We start from the raw sequence: 23,191 nt of genomic DNA on the forward strand, positions 1-23,191 counted from the left end.
AGAATGGCACATTATACCCTAGTTTTAAGGAAACCAAAATATATAAACATAATTAGAATAGTAAGTGAGTATTTATTTTTTTTTAATCGTATGGTAATTGTATAATTTCTCACCACAAATCCTGGAACCAAGGAATCAAACAGGATACAAACCTATATAAAGATGGACTAACAATAAATATGTGGCATTAGACTTGGGTTTAATTTAGCTATAGCATTATAATGTCCTATTAAAAAACTGGTTTCAAAGCAGTTATACAGGCATGGTTGTCCATTTGAAAATCTTGAGGTTTTTTTAGTTAATCATTTATTTATATTTTATATGTTAGATTAATTATTAATAAATTCTTATGTAACTTTTAGTATAGTTTTCTGGTTTTTGAAAACTTGAAAAAGTGTCTCTAGATCCCCATAAGTTTTTTAATTTCCGGGTTTCACTGAATGCGGAATAGATGGTAACGGTCAGAAATTATTAGAACCTGATTAGCAACCGTATTTATTTGGCTAATTGGTTTTTAGACCCAAATGCATGGGTGTGGAAAATTGCTTGATAGTGGCCCCTATAATTTTTTTATGTTTCGCCATGAAAAAGTCACTTTACTGTTGCGAAGTGGCCGCCAGAGCTGATGGTGGCTATTCTAGACAATGCTTGTGATTCCACCAGATGCTGCGCAGTGTGTTCCAGAGGCGGCTCTCCGTTCTGCTCCATCATTCCAATTTTGACGGAAGACGTGTCAAGCTGCACAGAGCAGGTGAAACCAGGCAGGAAGTTAGACACAGGTTAGCCTCCGGGCACAGCCCGAAGAAGCAACGTGGCACCCGCCTATCCATCCTATTGGCCCACCTCCCATGGGAAGAACTGCAGGGGTCGGATGCGCTGCCACAGCTAGCAGTTAAGGTTAGGGCCTCAACTAACCAGACCCGGGTAGCAGAGGCTGACTCTGGTGGAATGTCACCTCTGTGTATGGGAAGAAGCCGGAACATGAGCAGTTGTTAGACTTCTCTGCTAGTCATGGATTATCTATAACAAACACCATGTTCGAGCATAAGGATGTTCATAAGTGTACATGGTACCAGAGCACCCTAGACAGGATGTCGATTATCGACTGTGAGGACGTATATTTTGGACACTCGGGTGAAGAGAGGGGCAGAACTGTCAACTGATCGCCATATGGTGGTGAGTTGGGTCAGTCTCTGTACAGACCTGATAAGACCAAATGGGTAGTGCAGGTGGACTGGGAATATTTGGAAGAAGCTCCTGTCCAAGAGATCTTGAAATCACCTCCGGAGCTTTTCTGGCATCCCTGGGGAGGTTGGGGGGCATTGAACCTGAGTGGGCAATGTTTAAAGCTTCCATTGCTGAAGCCACGGTGGGGAGCTATGGTCTCAAGGTCTTAGGTGCCTCAAAGGGCAGTAACCCTTGAACACCGTGGTGGACACGAGTGATCAGGGAAGCCGTCTGACTGAAGAAGGAGGTCTTCCGGGATGTGTTATTCCGGAGGACTCCGGAGGCAGTTGCAAGGTACCAACGGGCCTGAATTGGGCGATGGAAAAATGAATAAGGATTTGCTTGCCAAACTTGTGGTGGTCAATTAACGTCATCATTTACTGGCTGCCATCACATTAATTATTACTGTTGGCTGCAAACAGGTTACAGGTTTATTGCTGATCATGTAACGTTACAGTTTTATTTAGTTATAACGTTACACTGGGTTTGAGAGTCTGGGGGATGTGTTGACTTAAAGTAGTTTATAAGCTGTCATTAGTTAGAGACGCATTGTACATTACGCTATATGGTTGTGCTTTGTAAGTGAAAAACAGGTTACAGTTACAGAATTCCTTATAGCTATGCAGTTTTATAAGCAGCCTGGATTGAACACTGCAGGTGATACAACATTCATTATACGAGAGTCTTGAGACTTGTGTAGGGCATTTATGTTGTGGATTTTCCCATAGAGACTGAATAAAAGTCTTACAATAATTTATTTACAGGAATAAAAAATTAGTATGGATTATAGAAAAGCTTAAAAATCAGTAAATTGAACAATAATAACAAGTTTGGTATGGAAAATAACGGAAACCAAAATAAGATATCAATCAATATTTCCTTAAAGATATTCCTTCTGGGGCAAGGTCGAATTAGATTTAACCTATCTATAGGCCATTACCTTAGTTCCTGGCGGGCCGATGGACCTCTCTCTGACAGCTCAAGAGAACTTCATTTTTTATACCCAAATCAACACACACTCATAGTCCCCAGGCACGAATTTGCACACACACATTTTGTCTGTTTAACAGAAAGCATAAATAGGTTATACTATATTCAAAGCTTACTAAATGTATATGATATTTCACTGGCTTAATTCCAACACTTGACTTGGACTCGAGCTCAGAGACTTGAAACTTCACTTGGAGTCTAGCTCAAAGACTTGTGCGCCTCTCTGGATCAGGGTATAAAGACCTAATGTGTATAGGAGGTCTGTACTGAAAATCACATAGATGTTTTTACTTTGACAGACTTGACATAACAAATCTATATTTATGCTGCCATAATGGAAGAGAGCTGGAGGTGAAAAAAAAAAAGTGGGTTTGGATCTTTTATTCCCAGGAAACTGTCTAACCTGGTCAATCCAGTGAAAGCTATAATTCTGTATTGATTTCACCTCTTAAATCTACTTCACCCCTGCAGTGGAGATGCAGATGAAAAGAGGTTGAGGCTATTCAGCTATGGACTGTGATGGTGCTGTAAATTAATATATGATTGATTTTTATTTACCAAAGGTAAAGGTACCAAATGGGCTGGAAATGAAAAGAACATGCTCACCTATTGGCACAAGTTCAGAAGCAGTAAGGATTGCTTTTATGTGTCTACTACACGTATGACTATGATTTTATGTAAGCGTATGGATTAAGTGTCTTTAATTGATTTGGGTGTTTATGTAATGCATGGTGGCACTGCTATTGAAAAGATTTACAGGATTACTATTAAATACTCCTGGCTTTCCAGGCAATTTAAACAAAAATTTAACTCTTATTATATTACCACTTATTAACATACTGATTTACTCTTTCTAAATTAGAAACAGTAGGTTTTAATCTTACCATAATATACACCTTTATTATGAACCAGTAATGTGCCAGCACATGAAAGTATATTAGCTTCTTAAAGTGTTTACTAAATTTGTAACTTTGTAATGAGGTATGTTTCGGTTTATTTTAACAGCTTGTTGAAGAAGTTCCATAATGTTGTGCGCACTGTGTGTTGTTTCCTTCCTAGTCTGTGCTAAACCAATTTGAATACCTTGCCTTGAATAATATAACGATAGTGGGAAAAAGTCTACCAAAATATAGCACCTCTTCCCTTTTGCATTAGATAACTCCTTAAAATCTTTCTGTACAGTTATGCATAATTCAGGTAACGTTTAGTTTAGATATTAACAGCTACTCAATTTACATTTTCCTTTTAACTGGATATTTCACCTTGACAAAAATTTATTATTTATCCAAACAACTGCTAAAGCATTCTGGTAAGTTGTGATTATTAAGAACAACATTTTTTAAAAAGCTTCCTAAGTCATCCTAGACTGCACTTCACAAAATGTTAAATCTAAGATATGTATTAAAAAGAAAACATGGTCTTCTTTTCATTAGATTTTTTATCAGTCCGACAACAGCGGGACAAATTACACTCCTATGTATAAAATTAGCTTCTTTCTTTAGCTCTGGGATACCATTGTGGTGTCCGAACAATAATGCTGCGATGATGTGTTGAGAAGAAATCCGCTTGACACTGTTCTTGATCATAAAAGTTTATTACATCAAGGAGTTCAGCATCAATTACAAGCTCTGCAGCAGCTTGGAGAGTGACCCAGCCCGATGACCACTCTGTCTCTCTGTACATCAAACATAGCTTATATAGGACATCTTTAGGTATCTGTTAGATACCATATAAGGGTTTGAGTCTGCAAACTATGGCACCAATCCATATAAGGGCACAGTTCTATAGGATATGTGTAGGCATCTGTTAGACACCATATAAGGGTCTGAGTCTCCACATAACCACTGACCTCTGCTCTCCCCTTAAAAGGTCACTAATCCTCTATCCAGCTGCTACAGTGCTATGTTAAACTGTTATGCGTCAAATGCACATATGTTATACACCACACCATGATCCAAACTATGGTCATAATCCTTTATAGTAACAACAATATAAATGAATAATATAGACTGATAGAGATTGCTGGGGGCAGAACACAACATAATGCAAGAAATTTAAACCTTTGTAACTGGTGAACATAATTAGCTGTGTGTAGCAAGCAAATTACTGAAGACATCAGTTGAGATTTTCCTAAACTTCTGCAATCTTATTAAATTGCAAGCCTATGTAATGTAATTCTGTATTTAAGATAAATGACTTAATCGCCATACACTTGCTTTGTCAGTATTGTTTTTGCACCACTCATAGAGAAGGGAATTGCTTCTAGTCAGACTTGTGCTTATTTATCGCTACTGGTAAATGGTAAATCTCGATAGATTTCAATCTGCAGTAAGAAGGAACATATACATACACAATAAAGAAACAAAACTTCCCACATCAGCCTGTCTTTTACATGTCTTTGTGGCAAGATTCATTAATTGATTTGGAGATAGAAAGATAGATTGCTTGGATTAGGCTCCCTCTCACCACTTCACCTCTCACTTGTGTTTCACCCTCACTCTCCCCACCTCTAGTACTGAACTTTCCACAAGCAAATTGAGTCAGGCCCTCTTAATTAGATTGTTTCTCACTGCATTTCTAATATGTGACTAATTTGAGGAAGACAAAAAGAAAAGGAGATTTGCACCAGAGGTGAATGTGAGGATTTATTAAAGAGGCAGTGAGTGGGTCAGTCAGCAGTTTCTGAATTCAGATTTATAGAAGCTAGCAAGACTGTCTACCAGGCTCAGCTAACCAAATGTATATGAACAAGTGTGTTTTAGCTTTTATAAGAAAACAATATTCCACAAGGACATTACCATTTAGAAAGACTGCAGAAGAATAATTAAACAATGCCAAATAGTCAGAATCTATGGAGAGAAAGAGGTGGTTTCTGTAGGTCACTGGGCAGGTTTTACTTGACTGTGGAAGCTGTGCTTGACCATACTACTTCTTGTAAGTGAAAGTGGTCATTCTAACTTGTGGCAAGACCAAAAATTCAACATCAGACAAGTGTTGCTGCACAATTTGGTGTTGACTACAGCTGTATAGCCCAACAGGCAACTTAAATTCTGAAAAAAACATCAATCTTGTCTTGCAACAGCCAACAGTTGGATATGAAACCTGCACTTATTTCCCTCAGAAAATGTTTCAAATGTACCTACAATAATATGTTTCAATATATTTGTCATATTCTAGTTCAACAAAAGAGAGTTAATGTTTTACACTTTTTAAGAACAGAATAGATAACCCCTACAGTGCAGAACTTTTATCTCCGCCTTCTGACAGTGATAATAATTACACAACACTGTTGAAACATTGTTAGGATGTATAGGCTCTTTTAGCGCTCTGCCATACTGAGTTGCTGCTGTCGCTAAGGTTGCTCACCTTTTCAGCTCGGGCAAACCAGTGATTTCTGGTAGGTATAAAGCACATCACTACTTGTGTGGTAGTGTGATAATGTCACCACAGACACCAGATTTAAAAACTCCTGTATACTGCATATACAGAAAAATTTACCTGGTGTGATAGGCCTAATCAGCATTGTGTGACACATTTGGTAAGGGCTTGAATGTAACGGACTCACAGATTCATATATATATAAAAAAGTCACACACTCTAGCTTTAAATATTTAACAGAATATTTAAATACAATTTCAGCAATATACATCATTGTCAAAATTTGAAAGTCATGAAATGTAATTTGTAAAATTAAAAATGAAAGTAACGTATTCCTATCCTATAACAGATTAATTTTTTTTGTATTAATAAATATTAGGTTTACCAAGGGCAAAGAGTTGCCGTGAAGGCACTTCACTCAGCATTTGGGCTGAACTATTTAAAATGTTATTTGTCATCTCCATGTTAAAACATGAAGTCAAAGAGATCCCTAACCGACCAATTAGTATCCATCTCTATGCTCATCAGGGCCAATTAATTATGGAGGCTGGAACCAAAATAACTATACACAGTTGGCCCACTGGAATAGCATGTAATGCAGCCCTAATGCATATAGCGTCCTAATGAACGCTAGCAGTGATGGGGTGAAGGTGGGCTCAGTCAAGGTGAAGGCTCGTTAAGCTCAGGGTTTTGGGTGGAATGACAACCTGCTGATTCAGAGACTCCCCCAAAATAATCATCTATCTCTCTCTAAAAATCAATACAACCTCACCATAGGCAGCACAGACCACACATGCTAATGATTTTCACAACTACTGCTGAACCTGAGTCAAAAATACTGTAAATTCACTCATCCTTACCTGTAAGGCTCCCTATGGATGCAAAATAAGGCAGAAAGACTTACCTTCAGTTTAATTTTCCACAGTAAAAGCCTGTTATGGCCCAGAAGTGTTAATTAGATTGATTTCAAAGATTCAAGTCTTGGATCATTGGCTGGGGCTGTATAGCACTGTAAAAGTGTCGTACAGTACATGTATAATGAAATTATCTACTGCAGAGGTCCCTACAAGCAGGGGTGATATGTATTCTTCATTATATGACCAAATATTTTACCACCAAAATGAGAAGAAGATGAGGGTCTTAAATAGAACACTTCAAATTATGCCACTACATTAATAAGACAGTTTTATAATATAGCAGTGTGTTGATTCTGGGGATACTTGGAAAATATTGAGTAAGCATATCCTTCCTACCTGTCCATGTTTAAAAAAAAAAAAAAACTTTCTCAGTGAGATGAATGAGCTTGAATAAAACAAAAAAGTTTAAAAAGGGTCTTTGAAACTAGCAATCCTGATCTGCCCCTCTCCCATTGTACCAGCCAAAGACAACATATTCAATTTGTTTTCCTACAATATCTGCTCTTGCTGTACAGTTGACACGCATGACACAAGTTTACGTTGAACATTTAACCACAACCATATTTCACTACCTAACAGCAGAAAAATCTTGTATTAAACAATTTTAACAGGCATATGGGTCATTTTAAAGGGCAATGATGAAAAACCTCATTAGTCATTTAGGTATGGGAAGAGTTTGAAATTGTAATGTTTTGAATCTTGATTTTAACTATCCCATGTGAATCTGATCAAAAAACATCTGTGGGGACAATAATTGTGGCATGCGGTCCCAGGAAAATACTGACATTTAAGTAGTTTGAAAAAAACTACTGACTCAACATTGTCAGGACAGTGCACACACTGCAAAGTGACAGTACAGCAACTCAGGCAGAGTTGTTGCATCATCATTCAGTATATTATATAGATGTATACTTTTCATTTGACTTACTATATATTTATGTTTATAATATTATCTTCCGTTGCAATACGTCAGCACAAAACAAACCGGAGTAATGCACATGTAAATATCTGCCACATTGTTCCTTCTCTGTAAATAGTTGTATTATTTTTCTCTATTCTTTTATTATTATTATATATATATATTGCATTTATTTATTCCATATTTATATATTTCTACATTTATTTATGTCAACTGTATGTTTGTCTATGTGTAGCACCTTATCACCAAAGCAAATTCCTCGTATGTGTAAAATACTACTTGGCCATAAAGCTCCTACTGATTCTTCTGAACTAGAGCATTGTGTTCTGGACAGTCGGAGATTACAATGTTGTACCATGAAGTAAATGAAATGTTGTTGTCGTGGCTTGTAACATTACTAAAGTGTTGTTTCCTCCACTGAACATAATTAACTGACTTGAAAGCTCATACCCATGCACTTAAAGTGTTTTCTTTGGGATTTTGTTTTTGCTGTTAGCATATTATAGCATATGGCCAGCATGTTTGATGATCCAACATTCTCGTTCTCCCTCATCTGTCTATAATCCAGCCCTCATATTGCTACTTTACTAAAATAAATGTGAGGGAAGGTATTTTGTGTGGCAGCAGAGGACAGATGTTGCCCAGTGTGAGACTGACAGTTTGCACTATCCAGAGGTAGCACAATTTAGTTGGTGCTGAGTAAGATAGCTCTGAGCTTTGAGTTTTCTCAGGGTTAAAGATGTCTAGACACCGCTTTATTGTTTAGGCTATGGGAATGGAAAATACATTGTTGACAAGAATCATGTATGTTTATGAGAGAGAGAGAGAGAGAGAGAGGATATAAGGACCATTCTGACTCCAAATAATCATTCGCCATTATGCACGGGAAATTATGGGACCTCTGAACTTTCAATACATGAATTGGCCACATTCAACCTTTGCATTCTCTGATGCATTTTCAGTTCAAAGTTCATAAAAAGCTAGTAAGTGGACATTTATTTGAGATCTTTTGTAACACATACTGGTCCCAAGCTCATAAATGAAGTTTGTAATAGTTCTTTCTAAGCCCGACTTTGTGTTTGCTGTTAGCTGCCATGTGCTACCTAGAAGGTCACTGGCTATTCCAAACCAATGTTTAATCTAAATATTTACTAGTTTGTTTAACAGCTGCAAGTGTTGCATTGAAGTGTAACGTCAATGCAACTCTTCTGTCTTACATTATGAAAAGTAAAAAATTTTGATGCATATATCAATTCTCCATCAGGAGAGCTATGTGAGTGTGCCAACAAGCAGGGTGGCATTGGGGACAAATCATTAGTTACCACTGCAAAAATTACTGGTAGGGCATTACATTTATTCATTTAGCTGATGCTTTTATCCAAAGCGACTTACAATTGCTATACATGTCAGAGGTCGCCCGCCTCTGGAGCAACTAGGGGTTAAGTGTCTTGCTCAGGGACACAATGGTGGGTGGGTCATAGTCGGGGATTGAACCCAGGTCTCTCACACCATAGGCAGGCGTCTTATCCACTGCACCATCACCACCCTATTACTGAAATAATTGGTATGACATTGATGTAATAACTACAAATACACAATTACCCACCCAAAAATTTATACAAATCATGCTGCGCAGCGCAATTCTAAATATTGAGAGCTATTTCTACATAGTAGCATACTATAACATGTAATCAATCTGTGTAAATAATGCTGAAGTGGATTATAAATAATATTAGACAGAAAAATTACATCAACCGAAAATAAAGCATAACCATGTCGGGTTTTACCATTACCACAGCAGTTTGAAGGGTTAGAACCTGAGTAGTGATTGGTATTGTCAGTTCTGAGTTTGCTAAATTAGAGGCAGGTTGCTAATTAGATGGAGCTACCTTACGCCCTGTGGAAACAAGCACATTTTTCACAATTGATCAAGGAAGAAATGATCTAATATTCCTGAGATGCTACTTTCTTTAAATTTATAATCAGTGTCCATCCATCCACCGTCAGCCGCTTATCCTGCGTACAGGGTTGCAGGGGGCTGGAGCCAATCCCAGCTGACATCGGGCGAATGGCGGAGTACACCCTGGACAGGTCACCAATCCATCGCAGGGCTATAACAGTGTATGATTTAAAAATACTTAATGCAGTCATCAAATGTATTTTGTAAATGTGATCAGCGATATCCTACCTGCAGATATGTAGTTGACAATATCGACGAACTCAGTGCCTCCCACTAACCACTGTGGGGCCACAATCCACATTTTGAATAAGATACACTTCACAATGTATAGCTCTGGAGTTGTACATTCAATATCCATAGAAATGCACCTTCACTTCCATTGTCGGTGGATCACTGGGAAATGCATTATGCATCAAATGTCTACAGATGGAGCACAGGGTCTACAGTGTACACTGTGAAGCAAATTGTGTTAATCTTATGGCTTATTTACTGACAGACTCTCTCTTTGGCCTGTGCTTTGAACTCTTTTTTTTTTTAATGTCTCATAAAACCAGGACACTGCGGACATCAAATGGGAAATATTGCAGAAGCCAGTAATGGGGACTTCTTGATCATTCGGTGAATCCAGGTTTTCACTAAGTGATAAGATGCATTTTAATTGCCATGGATATAATTAAGTTCATGGACAACACATTATGACACCTTTTTTATTACATTTCCAACGCATCTTAAATATGTCAAATATAAAATATTTTTATAGTTTGGAATGTTGATGAATACCAATCAGTTGTGATACCTGTTTGATGTTAATTTATCCTTCCATTTCTAACTGTTAACATATACATTATATAGCATACTACATTCTGTAAATATCTATTAAAGACAGCTTCTGTTTTTATATGTTTTTCAAATACTTACATTAACATATAACTGTACCTGCAATGAGTTCAGAAATTTAATATAATAGGCATACAGGTTGTCAGTTTTAAACATGGCATATGCTATTCAGGCAAAGTTTCAGTAATCTGTGCCACTCTATGGGGTTAACAAGTCACCATTTTTTATGAAAAGCTGAAACACAGTAGGAGTCATGGAATTATTTTGTAGTAACTTTTACACCTTGACAGATACACAAACCTTTCTAACCATTGTGACCTTTATTCAAACAAGTCTATGTTTGTTAAATATCAAACTATTTGTGCTATTTTGTGTTGTCTAACTCAAAGACAGTATAGAATATATCATTGTTGTTTTGCTACTCATTCGTTTGGCCTGCTGTTAGATTCAGTGTGGATCATTTGGTTATGATTAATGGCATCCAGACACTCAATATTCAATTGAGTGTGTTGAGACTAAATGCACAACACACAAGGCTGAAGACTCTTTAATCCAATTAGGCTAAAAAATATTGTTTGACATTTTCTTGGCTTTCGATAACAGACTCTCAGGTACTCATGTTTGATGTATCGCAGAGAATAATATATTGTAGCTCACAGAGACTCTGCACATGGGTTATGAACACACAGAATATATGCATTAACATGACAGCCTTTGCAGGTGTAGTGAACCAGGATTCAGTGTCTCTAGATTTAAAATCCTCACTGTGTTATGGTTAAGGCTGAGTGCAGCAACAGGAAAACTTAGGTGGGGACCCAAATGCAGACTTTGCGAGGAGGATGCAGTTCAAAATAAAATTTATTTAAACAAACAAAACAGGCTTACATCCAGGCACAAGGCAAAAGTCCAAACACAGGTAAATCCAAACGAACATAATCCAAAGGGTACAGGGAATCCAAGAAACTAGGGAAAAGTGCTCAGGCAGAAACACTCAACAAACGACAAGGACACCACATAGACAAAACTGAACTGAGGGTTTAAATGCACACGCAAACAATCAGGGAGGGAGTACATAGGTGAGACTAATGAGAAACTAATTAGGCACGCAGACAGGCACAGTGAAACAGGGCAGAGTGAAACATGAAGGCGTAGAAACCAGACAGACCATGAAACCAAAACGGAATCAACCAGAATGAAGAATAAACCAAAAACACAAGCAGACAGATGCATAGGCAAAAGTACAAAAACCAGGTAGAGGTTATAAACTGAATATTGAATGAAGAAAACTAAAATAAACTAACAGAACAAGAACAAAGCTAGACGAGAACACCAGACACTGATGATAATAAAATAAAACAGGAAGTAAAGCACGCGACAATGCTCAAGGATGGACAAGACATAAATAACTAAGGACAAGGAACACAAGAAACAGAGGCAAATAGAAAGACACATGAAACAATGGCAAAACCAGAATCACACAGGGAAAAATACAACTCAAACATGACCCAAAACAACAGTTATAACACACTGAGCACCTCAGTTGGTCTGGAGATCTAGTTTAATGGGCTACAATCTGAATTCTGGGTCACTTCTTTTCTTCTTTGTCTCCAGGCTTTGATCGAAAACACAGATCACCAGGGGCACCAATCATAGAAGCACCAGGTAAGTATAATGAATCTTGTGTAGATTTCAAAGAAAACACACTGAGTGGGACTCACTTTGTGTATATTCATGTACATGCCAGATACCAGGGTTTGCCAAACATAGGCTGTACTTTGCTGGTCCTTCCAAATGGCTGCCCAGGTACACTATATTGCCAAAAGCTTTGGGTTGCCTGCCTTTATATGCACATGAAGGTTAATGACATCCCATTCTTAATCTGTAGGGTTTCAGTTGGAGAAACGCTACAGTTTTGCAGCTATAACAGTTTCAAACACAAGCTTTGGGAGTGTGTTCATGGGAATGTTTGACCATTCTTCTAGAAGCGCATTTGTGAGGTCAGACACAGATGTTGGATGAAAAGGTCTGGCTTGCAGTCTCTGCTCTAATCTGGTTGAGGTCAGGACTCTGTGCAGGCCAGACAGGCTCTCCACATCAAAGTCATTCATCCATGTCTTTATGGACATTTGAATTCACTGAGCTCCTGAGAGCGACCCGTTCTTTCACAAATGTTTGTAGAAGCAGTCTGCATGCCTAGGTGTTTGGATTTATACACCTGCGGCCATGGAAGTGATTGAAACACCTGAATTCAATGATTTGGAGGTGTGTCCCAAAACTTTTGGCAATACAGTGTATATTGTGACCCAGTTGAAAAACAGCAGAGGGTGATAGAGACAGTTTGACCTGACTTCCTTTGCTACAAATTCTCTAACCTGCACAATAGCAAATATGCGCCATCACCTGCTCTTGTTAATTTTAAAAGAAGGACGGTGACTTTGTTTTTTGATAGTATAGTTAATGTAATCTGTAGTCTAAGAATATGATTCAGAGGATCAAAGTATTTTGTGATGACAGGTTAAGAAAAAACAAAGATTCTCCTGCTGGGGCCTTTCATGAGGGTGCATAGTTATTTGTCTGCAAAGGCTGACATGCTGAAATATTTTAACACTGGGCAGCATAAGAATCCTTTTCTGTTGCTTCTGTGAGCTGGAAGCTAGCAGACTATATGCTACATTACACCATAACTATATTGACAGATAGCTGGTCACACAATGTTCTGGGTGGTGGCTTGGTATGAGAAGTCTTGATCCAAACAGACCCATGGATAACCTTCCTGAACCCAACATGCTTAAATTAAGCGTGCCTTGGGTTCTAAATATTCTAGGGGCAGACTATAATTCACAAAGGAAAGAGCACAAATTGAGGTAAATGATTTGCCAGAAGGACAGACTTCATACACATGCCTTTCCTAAAAAAGAAAGACTTGCAGACATAAGAGACCAGCCTACACCATTCAACTTGACGTGTGTGTGAGCAGCAATTCATTAAATGTAATAGAGAAATTATTATGATTGTCAGATCAAGTCATTTGAGTAGCTGGATTAGTTCCCAGTGTGTAACAAAAGTGCAAAGTGTAAGTGCAAATCTCATACTTTGAGAACCTGTCTGGATAGTTTTAGTTTTGAGTTGGAAGAGGTATGCTTGCGTTCAGACCTTTCAGTATTGAGATGTTGACAGCATGTAGGGCACGGCTTATGACTGAGGCTGAGTATCCAGTGACCCTGAGTGCTCCTCTGCTGTCAGGTCTGCAGCTCTTGCTCCAGGCTGTCTGGAGAGTTTTAATGTACTCTGAAGCTCAACTGTGCACACCAGCTCCAAACATGGTGCACAGGTCACTAATTCATGCTCTTTGCCACTTTTTTTCTTAACCCTGCTATCCTGTCCATTTGTGATTCTTCACCTGGGGCCAAATGTATATTACTGTGCACTCATACCTGCTTTCTTTAGAAAACAGCATGCTCTTTTTTTATTATGTGCAGTGCTTTTAGATCAAAGACACCAGAGGTCCTCAAAATAGACTTAATTTTTTAAGGAGCATAAAGTACTTATCTACTTTTTTGTCAGCAAAAAGAATCATCTGCAAGTTAGGTCAACCTGCATCATCTCTATTCACCTTAAAATCAAAATTTTGAAGAGGTAATACTTTACATCACAATGCAGAACACTAGAATAATGCCATTACCTTGGCTAGAAAACAAGGCTTAGTAGTGCTTATAACTGAAATTTCTTGTGACAGCATTTGCTAGGTCAGTGCATTGACTTCCATCACTGGGCAAATTAAAATGTGAGTAGGCAGAGAGAACTTTGTCACCAAATAGATGGAAGGTTTTCCTACCAAATAAGAAGGAAATGCCAGAGTAAAGTGAAAAGTGACATTTAAAAGCAAGAAATCAGGAAATCACTGACCTGAGACATTGGTGCTCATCATCAATTAACTAAAATTACACTTGAGTAATTTATTTTGGGATACTGATTGATATTGTACAACCACTGACATTACAGACTGTGTAAGTTCAAGTGCAGTCGCCCTTAAAAAGAAGCCTCCAACCATGTTGAAAGTTATTTTTACTGTCAAAAGAATGCAGAGCAAAGAGGAGATAATTTTGGATGCTCTCTGGCACGAGTATATATGCACTAGTCTCCTACTAAGTGCGAATGTCTACGGGCAATCTCTCCATCTGGCTGTACCCTGCAAGCCAGACAGTCCCAGTCATGGCCCTGTCCCTCTCTCACCACGCTGCAACCCGAAGACATGCATAGAACAACAACTTGCCTCTTATCCAGCACCCCCAACCGCAGTCTCAGCATCGTCCTCTGTCCTTTGGGTCCTCGGGGCTCTTTGATAGTCTCACAGGCGACATATGTGAGTCTGATTAGCATATGGCTGCGGGGTTACTGCATTCCAGAGCCCACAGCAGGACATGGTAGGGAAGGCTGCAGGGAGGAGTGTATTTGATTCAGAGCAGTCTCTCCCTGAAGCATGGTGGTGACAGAGGACCCTAAAATAGTTATCTATCTAATGTTTTGCTGCTTGCAGTACTGCTGTTTAACAAAAGGGCTACAACAGTGTGTATGTTTTGTCAAAATTTTGTTTTATACTGTGTTTAGTTTTACATTGTTGACCTCATTTATTTGAAATATCAAACTCTTCTTATTAGTTATTTTTCATTGACATCTGTGCCAGTTCTAATCTATTGTGCTGAAGGTAGGTGCATCAAAAAAAAAGACTGACGAAGGTATACATTAACAAACTACGAAAAGTCAAGTTTAACAAATACCATATGTAATATGATATGTAAAGTGGTATGGGTGATTGCAAATGTTCCAATGGATCAATGATCAGACATGTACAGTAAGAGAACAAATGTCTGCACAGCTTTTGTAAATGTTGGGCTACGCTTAACTCAAGGATCCTAATAATTCATAAATTACTAAAGGAGTTGCTGGGGTTTATTTTGATTTTGGACTGAGTTATGTGGATATACTTTTATGTTTTTGGTTTGGGCTAGTGAGCAAAATATGTTATTATCTTTGACATGCTGGCCTTCAGACGAAAAAGAGCTCCGTGTTTAAAAAAAATCAAAAGAGGCTGTGTTTTTCAAGCACCATGAGACAATAAAATGTAATCCAAGAAGTCTGGTTTGAGTAGCAATCCATGAGTTTAAAGGCATATCAGACACCTTAACACTGCACAGTGAATAATAATACTATGAGACAGTTTTAACAATTCTGGAAAACAAAAAGTTCTCTGTTGCAACCATAGAAATACATAATTTAAATGACAAAGTAATCTATAAGAAATGTGTGCTTGCACTTATTGACCATTGCAGAACTGTGGTGGATAGAGTCACATTGCCACAATAGTTGTAATGTGTAATGTAACGTGATCATGTAACGAGCATGGATTATTTCAACCTGCAGTAGATAAAACTATTACTGTAACGTTGCAGTAGGGGTTTACCTGAGTTTCCAGTATATTGTGTGAAGCTGTATCCCTGCCTGTCTATAGCCGCTATCACTCTGCCTATATTCCGGGAGGATTGTGCCAATATGCGGCTCACAGCGCTGAATGAAGTTAACGTTACGGAGCCGGTGTTGAGCTGCCTCTGAGATGGGAACGTTGAAGTAACAGAGCCTGAACATGTCTGTGTGAAAAGCCACAGCCTGCATGCTGGTGTTCATGCTTTTATTGCAGGATTTCTATATGAAAGCGGTTGTTTCGGATTATGTTCGCTCATGACTTCAAGCGAGCACACGTACGAGCACACGGCTGGTAGCAGTCTTAAACCACACTGCTAGTGGCCACTGGAAACTCCATAATGTCCTTTTAAAAGTTTGTGCCAGCCTATATAAGTCCAGTGTGCAGTGTATATGATCTTTAAGCAGATGAAAAGTAGGAGATTTTTGTCCTCTTTACACCCTAGTCTTACAATTCAACAGTTTGCTGACAACAATTTTAATTTTGACTTTTTACTTAGATGTGAGAGTTCTAGCAAAGCAAACTACAGTTCTCAGGCTTAAGATTCCTCTGTAGATGTACTGTGACATTATACCCAGTTTAGGAAAAAAAACAACAAAAAAAACCCAGAACACTTTATCCTGGAGCAAAACTGGAGTAGCTCTTAAAAGAATACTCAAGAGAAGGGCGATAATCTTCTTTTTAATTTTTCTTGGCTGATAAAAAAAAAACTGTGATGGGCATCAAATCTAATATTTTACTTCTAAAGGCCATAGATTACATCTCCAGACAGGTTTTGCCAGCACTTATCTTTGTCAAATGCCACCTTAGATTCTCGTTAGCAGCCTTCTCTCTCATGGTCTTAACTTCTTAAGCTTGGCAGAAGAAAACTCAAATTCGTTTTGTCAGATGATGTCCCAATACTTACTGAGTTCTAGTAAAAGGTCACAGCAACAGCACCAACGCTTCTTTCATGCCATATTCTGTCAGGAATCTGTTTACATTCAATGACAGTATTTGAGTCTATTTATGCAGTAACAATTGCAGGGGCTTACAGTGAGGTTAACTTTTACTGTGAATAAGCACAAATATATATGCAACCTCGGTTCTCAACTATGCTGTGTTTGGCAAATAAGTAAGTGCAGAGATGTGGATAAAAAATATGTTTACTATATTAATTATGTTACATAGATACTAAAAAATCTACTCTGTAAATGTATGCAAAAATAGAAACCATCACAATTAATGCTATCAAATTATGACAATCCGTTCAGGACAAGAGATGAGAGTATAGTGTTTTTGGCATTGTTCTCGGGTATTATATAGATGACAGCAATTTTGCTCATTTACATAGAAAATAGTCATTGGGTTGATTGTGTGGATAATGTTATGTGCTCATTGTCAGAAGTGCATCAATGTGTCAATCCTCATTGAATATGTTGCACAAGGTCTTTTATTGCAAAGCTGACATCGTCAAAGCAATGTGCCTTGATCTCTTGGGAGGCTTACAGGACCAGGGCATGATTGTCTCTCTGAATTAATGGCCCTCTGTTCGAGTGAAAACTAGAACAGTAGCATAATTAAAATCCACTCTATATTCCGCAATAGCTCCCTTGCTTTACCAGGTGAGCAGTGCTTTGCCGCCCATTACCCTAGGTGTCTTTGTACTGCTTGGGTGGGTTTCAGTTCAAATCAAATGGAATCAAACTATGTATAAAATGGAATAAATTAGTAAACTGTGATAAGAGGTCAGAAACAGATTAGATTAAAAGAGAATGGCAAATGGCAAAGTCCTCAAACTGTTATATATACCAGGCAACCATCTTTTTGGTTGCTTCTGCACATTGAATTATCTGCTGTTTGTCTAAAGCTTTGGATGTTTGGTTTGAAGTGCTATGGCCATTTGTCTATCAAGTATTTTAGGCAGTACATGTTGTGTACTATGCCTCTGCTTTTGCCCTTTCCCAGTAGTCCATGTTTGCAATGTCAGTTCAATTATTCATTAAAACTTCAGTTAATCATTCAACATTGTTGTCAGACATCTCATAAAAGCCCAACAACTGACATTCAGCTGTTCAATATTCCAATACTATCAAAGGACATTGCAGCACAGTTTGCCTATCATTTTTATAGACGCTAGCAGCAGTATGGTTGCAACATGTTAGGACTGCGTATCTACTATTTTTATTTTCTGCATCTGATTTGCCTTAAAACATGTGGCTGTATTATCCAAACTATACTTAACTTATTATATTGCATGTTCAGTTGTGTTTCAACTGGACATACCACTAGCATGTGGACACTCGGACAAAGAGAGTTCCTTGAAGCTCAACTCCTTAAAGACCAATGAGCTCTGTTGTGGGTAGAGGTGAATATGTAATGCCCCCACCCACTCTTCAAACCCCTGAGCCTCAAAGGCAAGGCCAGGTAATAGAACAGGTCAAAGCATTTAATTACCTGGGAATAGAGATAGGATGCACTCTGTCTTTTTGCTAAGATGCTGACACAGTGTGTATAAGGAGCCCCAGCACAGCTTGTTAGTGAAAGATTTAAAGCCCCAATTCATGATTGGTGTACAGAGCTTCTTTTCACTCCAACTGTCAGAGTCCATATGGTTCAGATTTCAATTGCAGCATGTGCAGTAGAGTCCACATGGTCCAAGTTGAGTTACAGACTAGTGTTCGGAAAGAGATTTTAACAGCTGTCTATGAGTCTCTGATTGATTGGATATAACATCCTGTTACATCTTTGCCTCCTTCAAAAGCAACACAAAACTCTTTCAGGTCATCAACCATGAAAATAAAATACTATAACTTGCACTAGACAGTGTTGGTTGGTGTCTGGCCTCTCTCGCCTCTATCCATTATTTCCAGCTCTCTCAGCAGGTCACAGCAAAGTCCCCATAGCCAAGACAAACACAGGCTCATGATGGATTTCAAACCTCAATTTAGAGTGTATCTGTATCATGAACAGATAAGATATTTGCATGTCAACATTTGTATTTGCACTGCCATTTTTGCTCTGACAATTATTGTCTGATGTGTTCTTACCCAAAGGCTCTCTTTTATTTGTTGTGTAGTAGCAACTGCAAAAGACAGATTCATTTAATGTTTAATAATAATGGTAGAAATGATAATAATAGTAGTAATGATAAATTGTGCCATTTTCTGAATTTCAAGTTTTTAGCTAAAATGAATGGTCAGTGCCATGTCAGGACCATGTCTAACTCTACCTTCTTAAAGATCAACATCTGTTCTACACTTACAAGAGTTGTACTGTATTTAATGGGTGGCCCTGATTTAATCAGCAAACCTTATTTTGCAAGGCTGGACTTGCTTCTTGGCAGTGGTCTTTGAGTCAGAGACATAATATTTTTTTGAGCAAATTTTTTTGACTAACTTGCTTTTTTACTTGTTGCACTTTTTTGGGGCGACCAAAACACACATTATTTAGTCCAATTAATTTTTTTGTGTCAGTACCTGTGGTCACCCTGCTCTGTTCAAACATCAGTAATTCTCCAGGTGGATGCCCTTGCTCCTATGGCAGAGAACTAGATGGCAGCGTTGCAGAAAAGACAGCCCCCAAACGGCCACTCTACCTAGATAACAGACCTTCTCTTCTTCCCTCACTCTCATCCTTTCTGTCTCTATCACTCAGACCATCCACTCCCTCCCTTCCACCCTTCCTCTCCAACCTACCGCTATTACACTTCATGTCCTCCTCCCACATCTGTCTCTGACTCTCTTTGTGTCTCTCTGTCACTTTTATTTACTCTCTTGCTCCCATCACCTGTATGTTTCATTTCTGGATCATGTCCAATACCCACCTTGATGCCCCTGTGGACCAAAGGCTCTCTCTACCGTTCCACTAATGACCTTGCTCGGTGTCGCTAGTCGGCGGTGGGTTGTGGTCTTGCTGATACCAAAGAAGAGGGCCCAACGGTTCCTAAGGAATAAATAATTAATTTCCTTCTTTTCCTAGCGGGTGAATGAATTATGTCCCCATGGGAAACACAGTAGATAATGATGTAGAACTGACATAATGTGTTATGTGTAGCTCAGATGTTTGATACAAAGGGTAACATTCTCAATGAAGCTTTAAACAGTAATTTGTCACTTAAGGAGTGTAAAAAGAGAGACATGAGAGACATTTATGTTCGAATATTCACAGACATTAAAAATGGGGAACTTGCTATACAATGATAAGTGACATGTGGCATACACAATCTCCTGCTGTTTACATATGAATGAGTGGCACAGTTGTCTGGGTATGATAATAGTGCAGTTGATAAGATACATACATTTGGTGTAGGAGACCCAGGTGCGACCCACTGCGATATATTCACCAATATGACATATATAGCAAAATGTAAAATGTCAACATCAGATTCAGTTTGCTCAATTACTTTGCCTAGCAGATGTTTCTGAGCACCTCCAGGACTAATCCATCTCATTCTAGACCTTGGACACAGCAGTTGAAAAACTAGTGTCACCACAAGGTCCATTTTAGTAGCAGTTCTGGAACTTTCAAACCTATCAAACGGCCACATTATCATTATTAGTTACAGTTTCATGGCAATTGAACAAACTCTGCTCAAATTTTTATTGCTGTTTCCAAGGTCAAGACTGACCTAAATTTAACGATGTAATTTATGGTTGGATTTCATTATATTTTAAGACTTCTCTGTTATTTGGTCAACCTACAGGAAATGAGAAATCATAAATAAAGTATATGCTAAACATTATCAAGAAATATTAATTTTCATTTTGGCTCCTATTGACCACACAATTCTCTTTACCAGATGGGAGTTGTGACCGTTTGAAATGAGGTATATTTAAATCACTAACATGTTTTCTTGCCACAGTTTAGCACCATCACATGTGGATTTACAAAAGAGGCTTTCTGTCAGAGTTCTAGAAATTGTAACGGTGAATATAAACATTGCAATCCCTAACAAATGCACAGAAACAACACTAAATCCAAATAATGTTCCTTATGACTCTGGTAATGTTACATTCCCATCGAGTTTTTCACCAGGCAAACATCAATTAGATGCAAACCACATTAACCTGTAGAACGAGGAGATGCTTCTTAACTAGATTAATTACAGTTATTTCCTCTTTGCATCATAAAGACCATGCTTCTGATAAATTGCTCATACATTAGAGTTATGTAAAGACCGATAATCATGTCCTGATGTTGATAAATCATTACTCCTTGACTACATGGGTTCTGTGAGGTTTAAATGAAAGTGATTCCTTTGCTGAATGCAATGAAATGCACGTGGCACTACCATCAACAACATCCCATCATAACTAATCCCTGCAGTAAGGAGATTAGAGAACTGGCACTGCACTGTCTTGAGGGTCACACTCCAAAATTGACTTTATTGGCGAAAAAAAACAGAGGTTGTTGATTTGTGGAGTTATTTTCTCTGAGAAACAACTGCAAGGTCAAGTGCTGTCAAAACGTTATGTTAGGCAGTGATATAGAGCACACTGGATCTAGTGTACCAGTATCAAAGGTCTTCTAAATAATGACTGTACCCCTGCACTGATCCATCACCATAATGCTAATCAGGCTTGTCCCCATGGCAAGAGGCAGCTCCAAACCACATCACTTAAAAAGCCTCATTTGAGCCAGCAAGCCATTTAGGCTCTATTCCCCAAGAATTATGGCTTGAATTAGCAATTCTCAGTTCTGCTGGCTTTTAGATGATTTAAAAATCCATGAGGAATGTAACAAAGTTACAGAGATGCTAGGCAGACATTTGTCTTGTTGATACATTTTTGACCAATGTCTGAGGGGCACACATTGCTGGTAATATAGCTAATATCACTGACGTGCATGGGGAACCAGTGTTCCATGCCAGCAGCATGCAAACCATTTATCTCTCTTACGCTGTGCATGGCATCTCTTTTGGGTAAGCAGTAATTTATACCACAGGTGATGACAGGCAGAAAACTACCTCACATGTTTTCAAAGGCGATACGAGAGGGGCTTGTCTAAACGTCCCTGTCCTCCATCTGTCTCCATTGGCCTTTCGATATGCACACTTGAATCTCTTCATCTGAGGCTCTCTGGCACCAGCATCCTGTGGATGGCCCTATAGGCAGACAGGCAGAGAGCACTTCACTTCCTCCCACACTCATCTGCAGATCTGAGTGGTGGGATGTGGCCAGGGGGATGCGCAGTGGGACAGATCATTTAGAAGTAATGCATCACTGGAATATAATCAGTCAGACTCACCGGAAAGCAATTTCACTCAGCTAAGGTGATACTACTCCTTTATAACCAATGCTGATACAGGCAGATTTGATGTAAATTAGTTTGAAAAAATCTTCAATTTCAAAATAATGATGGATAAGACTACAAAAAATGTATGCTGCTATTTTGTGTAACAAGTGTGACCAGTGTTGGGCAATAACGCGTTACTCAGTAACAAGTTACTGTAATATTATTACTTTTCCCAGTAACTAGGAGTGTAACCAATTCCTTTTCTAAAACAGTAATATTAGTACAGTTACTAATCTAGATGAGGCTGCGTTACTGAACGCACTATCCTTGACGTGAATGTGCGACTGTGCGGCAGGTCAGCAGCACCGGACTTTGTTTTTCATGTCAGCTGATAACCAAAAACTAAAGGAAGAAAGGAGAACAGGGAGAGAGGCGTTCTTTCCACAGCTGTAAGTAGCTACTGTCATTATTGTGTGTCACAGTCCAAGATGCAAAGAGCAATGTCGTCTATTGTAAACTCCAGCAAAATGCCTTCAACCGCGAACATTTCTACATTTAATTTGTTGAAGCATATGTTGAAGCAGCACAGCAACGTGAAGCTTACAGAAAGAAACACGGGCAACTCCTGTCACTGATGCTTGGACTCGTGGAGAGAGCGGCGTTAACGTAACGTTTTGTAACTGCTCTTATAAATAGGGATTTACTTGCTTTATTTTTTTATTTCAGCCAGTGGCGTTAAGAAACATTACATGTTTTGTAAAAACCATATTCCTTGCAGCTGTTTTGAATATGATATTAGTTAATAAAGTCGGGAGAGACTGCTTTGTTTGGGGTTGAAGGGGGTGGTACTGAAGTGTTTCCCATTTGTGGCCACAAGTAAATCATCGATCTCTCTCTCTCTCTCATGAACACCGCTGCACAAACCTGTCCAAAGTTAGAATATAGCTGGGTTGTTGAGATTAGCATTAAAAATATGTTTTGGACAGCCAGTCCTCACCAGAAAAATAGCTGTATAGGTCGATTGCGCAAACAGCTTATTACGACCCATATTTCTGTTTATTGTTACTATTTATTATTGGTACTTTTTCACATACAAGGAATTTGCCTTGGGATATATTGGTGCTTACAGTACACATAACTACTATATATATATATATATACAGTGGGTACGGAAAGTATTCAGACCCCTTTAAATTTTTCACTCTTTGTTGATCAAAAATTTTCCAAAAATCAAAAAATTACAATAATACTATAATACAATGCTGACA

The 23,191-nt window shown here is 38.5% G+C and overlaps 1 long non-coding RNA gene across 1 annotated transcript in view; it reads left to right on the forward strand.

The window, feature by feature from the left end:
* Nucleotides 1–756: 756 nt before the first annotated feature.
* LOC123962366 overlaps nucleotides 757–23,191 on the forward strand; it is a 38,731-nt gene continuing 16,296 nt past the window's right edge. Inside the window, exons 1-2 of the long non-coding RNA XR_006822914.1 lie at nucleotides 757–897; nucleotides 11,840–11,890. This is a non-coding gene — a long non-coding RNA (uncharacterized LOC123962366). The remainder of the gene's footprint in view (nucleotides 898–11,839; nucleotides 11,891–23,191) is intronic.

The sequence above is a fragment of the Micropterus dolomieu genome, linkage group LG22 (assembly GCF_021292245.1).
Source record: "Micropterus dolomieu isolate WLL.071019.BEF.003 ecotype Adirondacks linkage group LG22, ASM2129224v1, whole genome shotgun sequence".
In the NCBI taxonomy this organism is placed as follows: Eukaryota; Metazoa; Chordata; class Actinopteri; order Centrarchiformes; family Centrarchidae; genus Micropterus; species Micropterus dolomieu.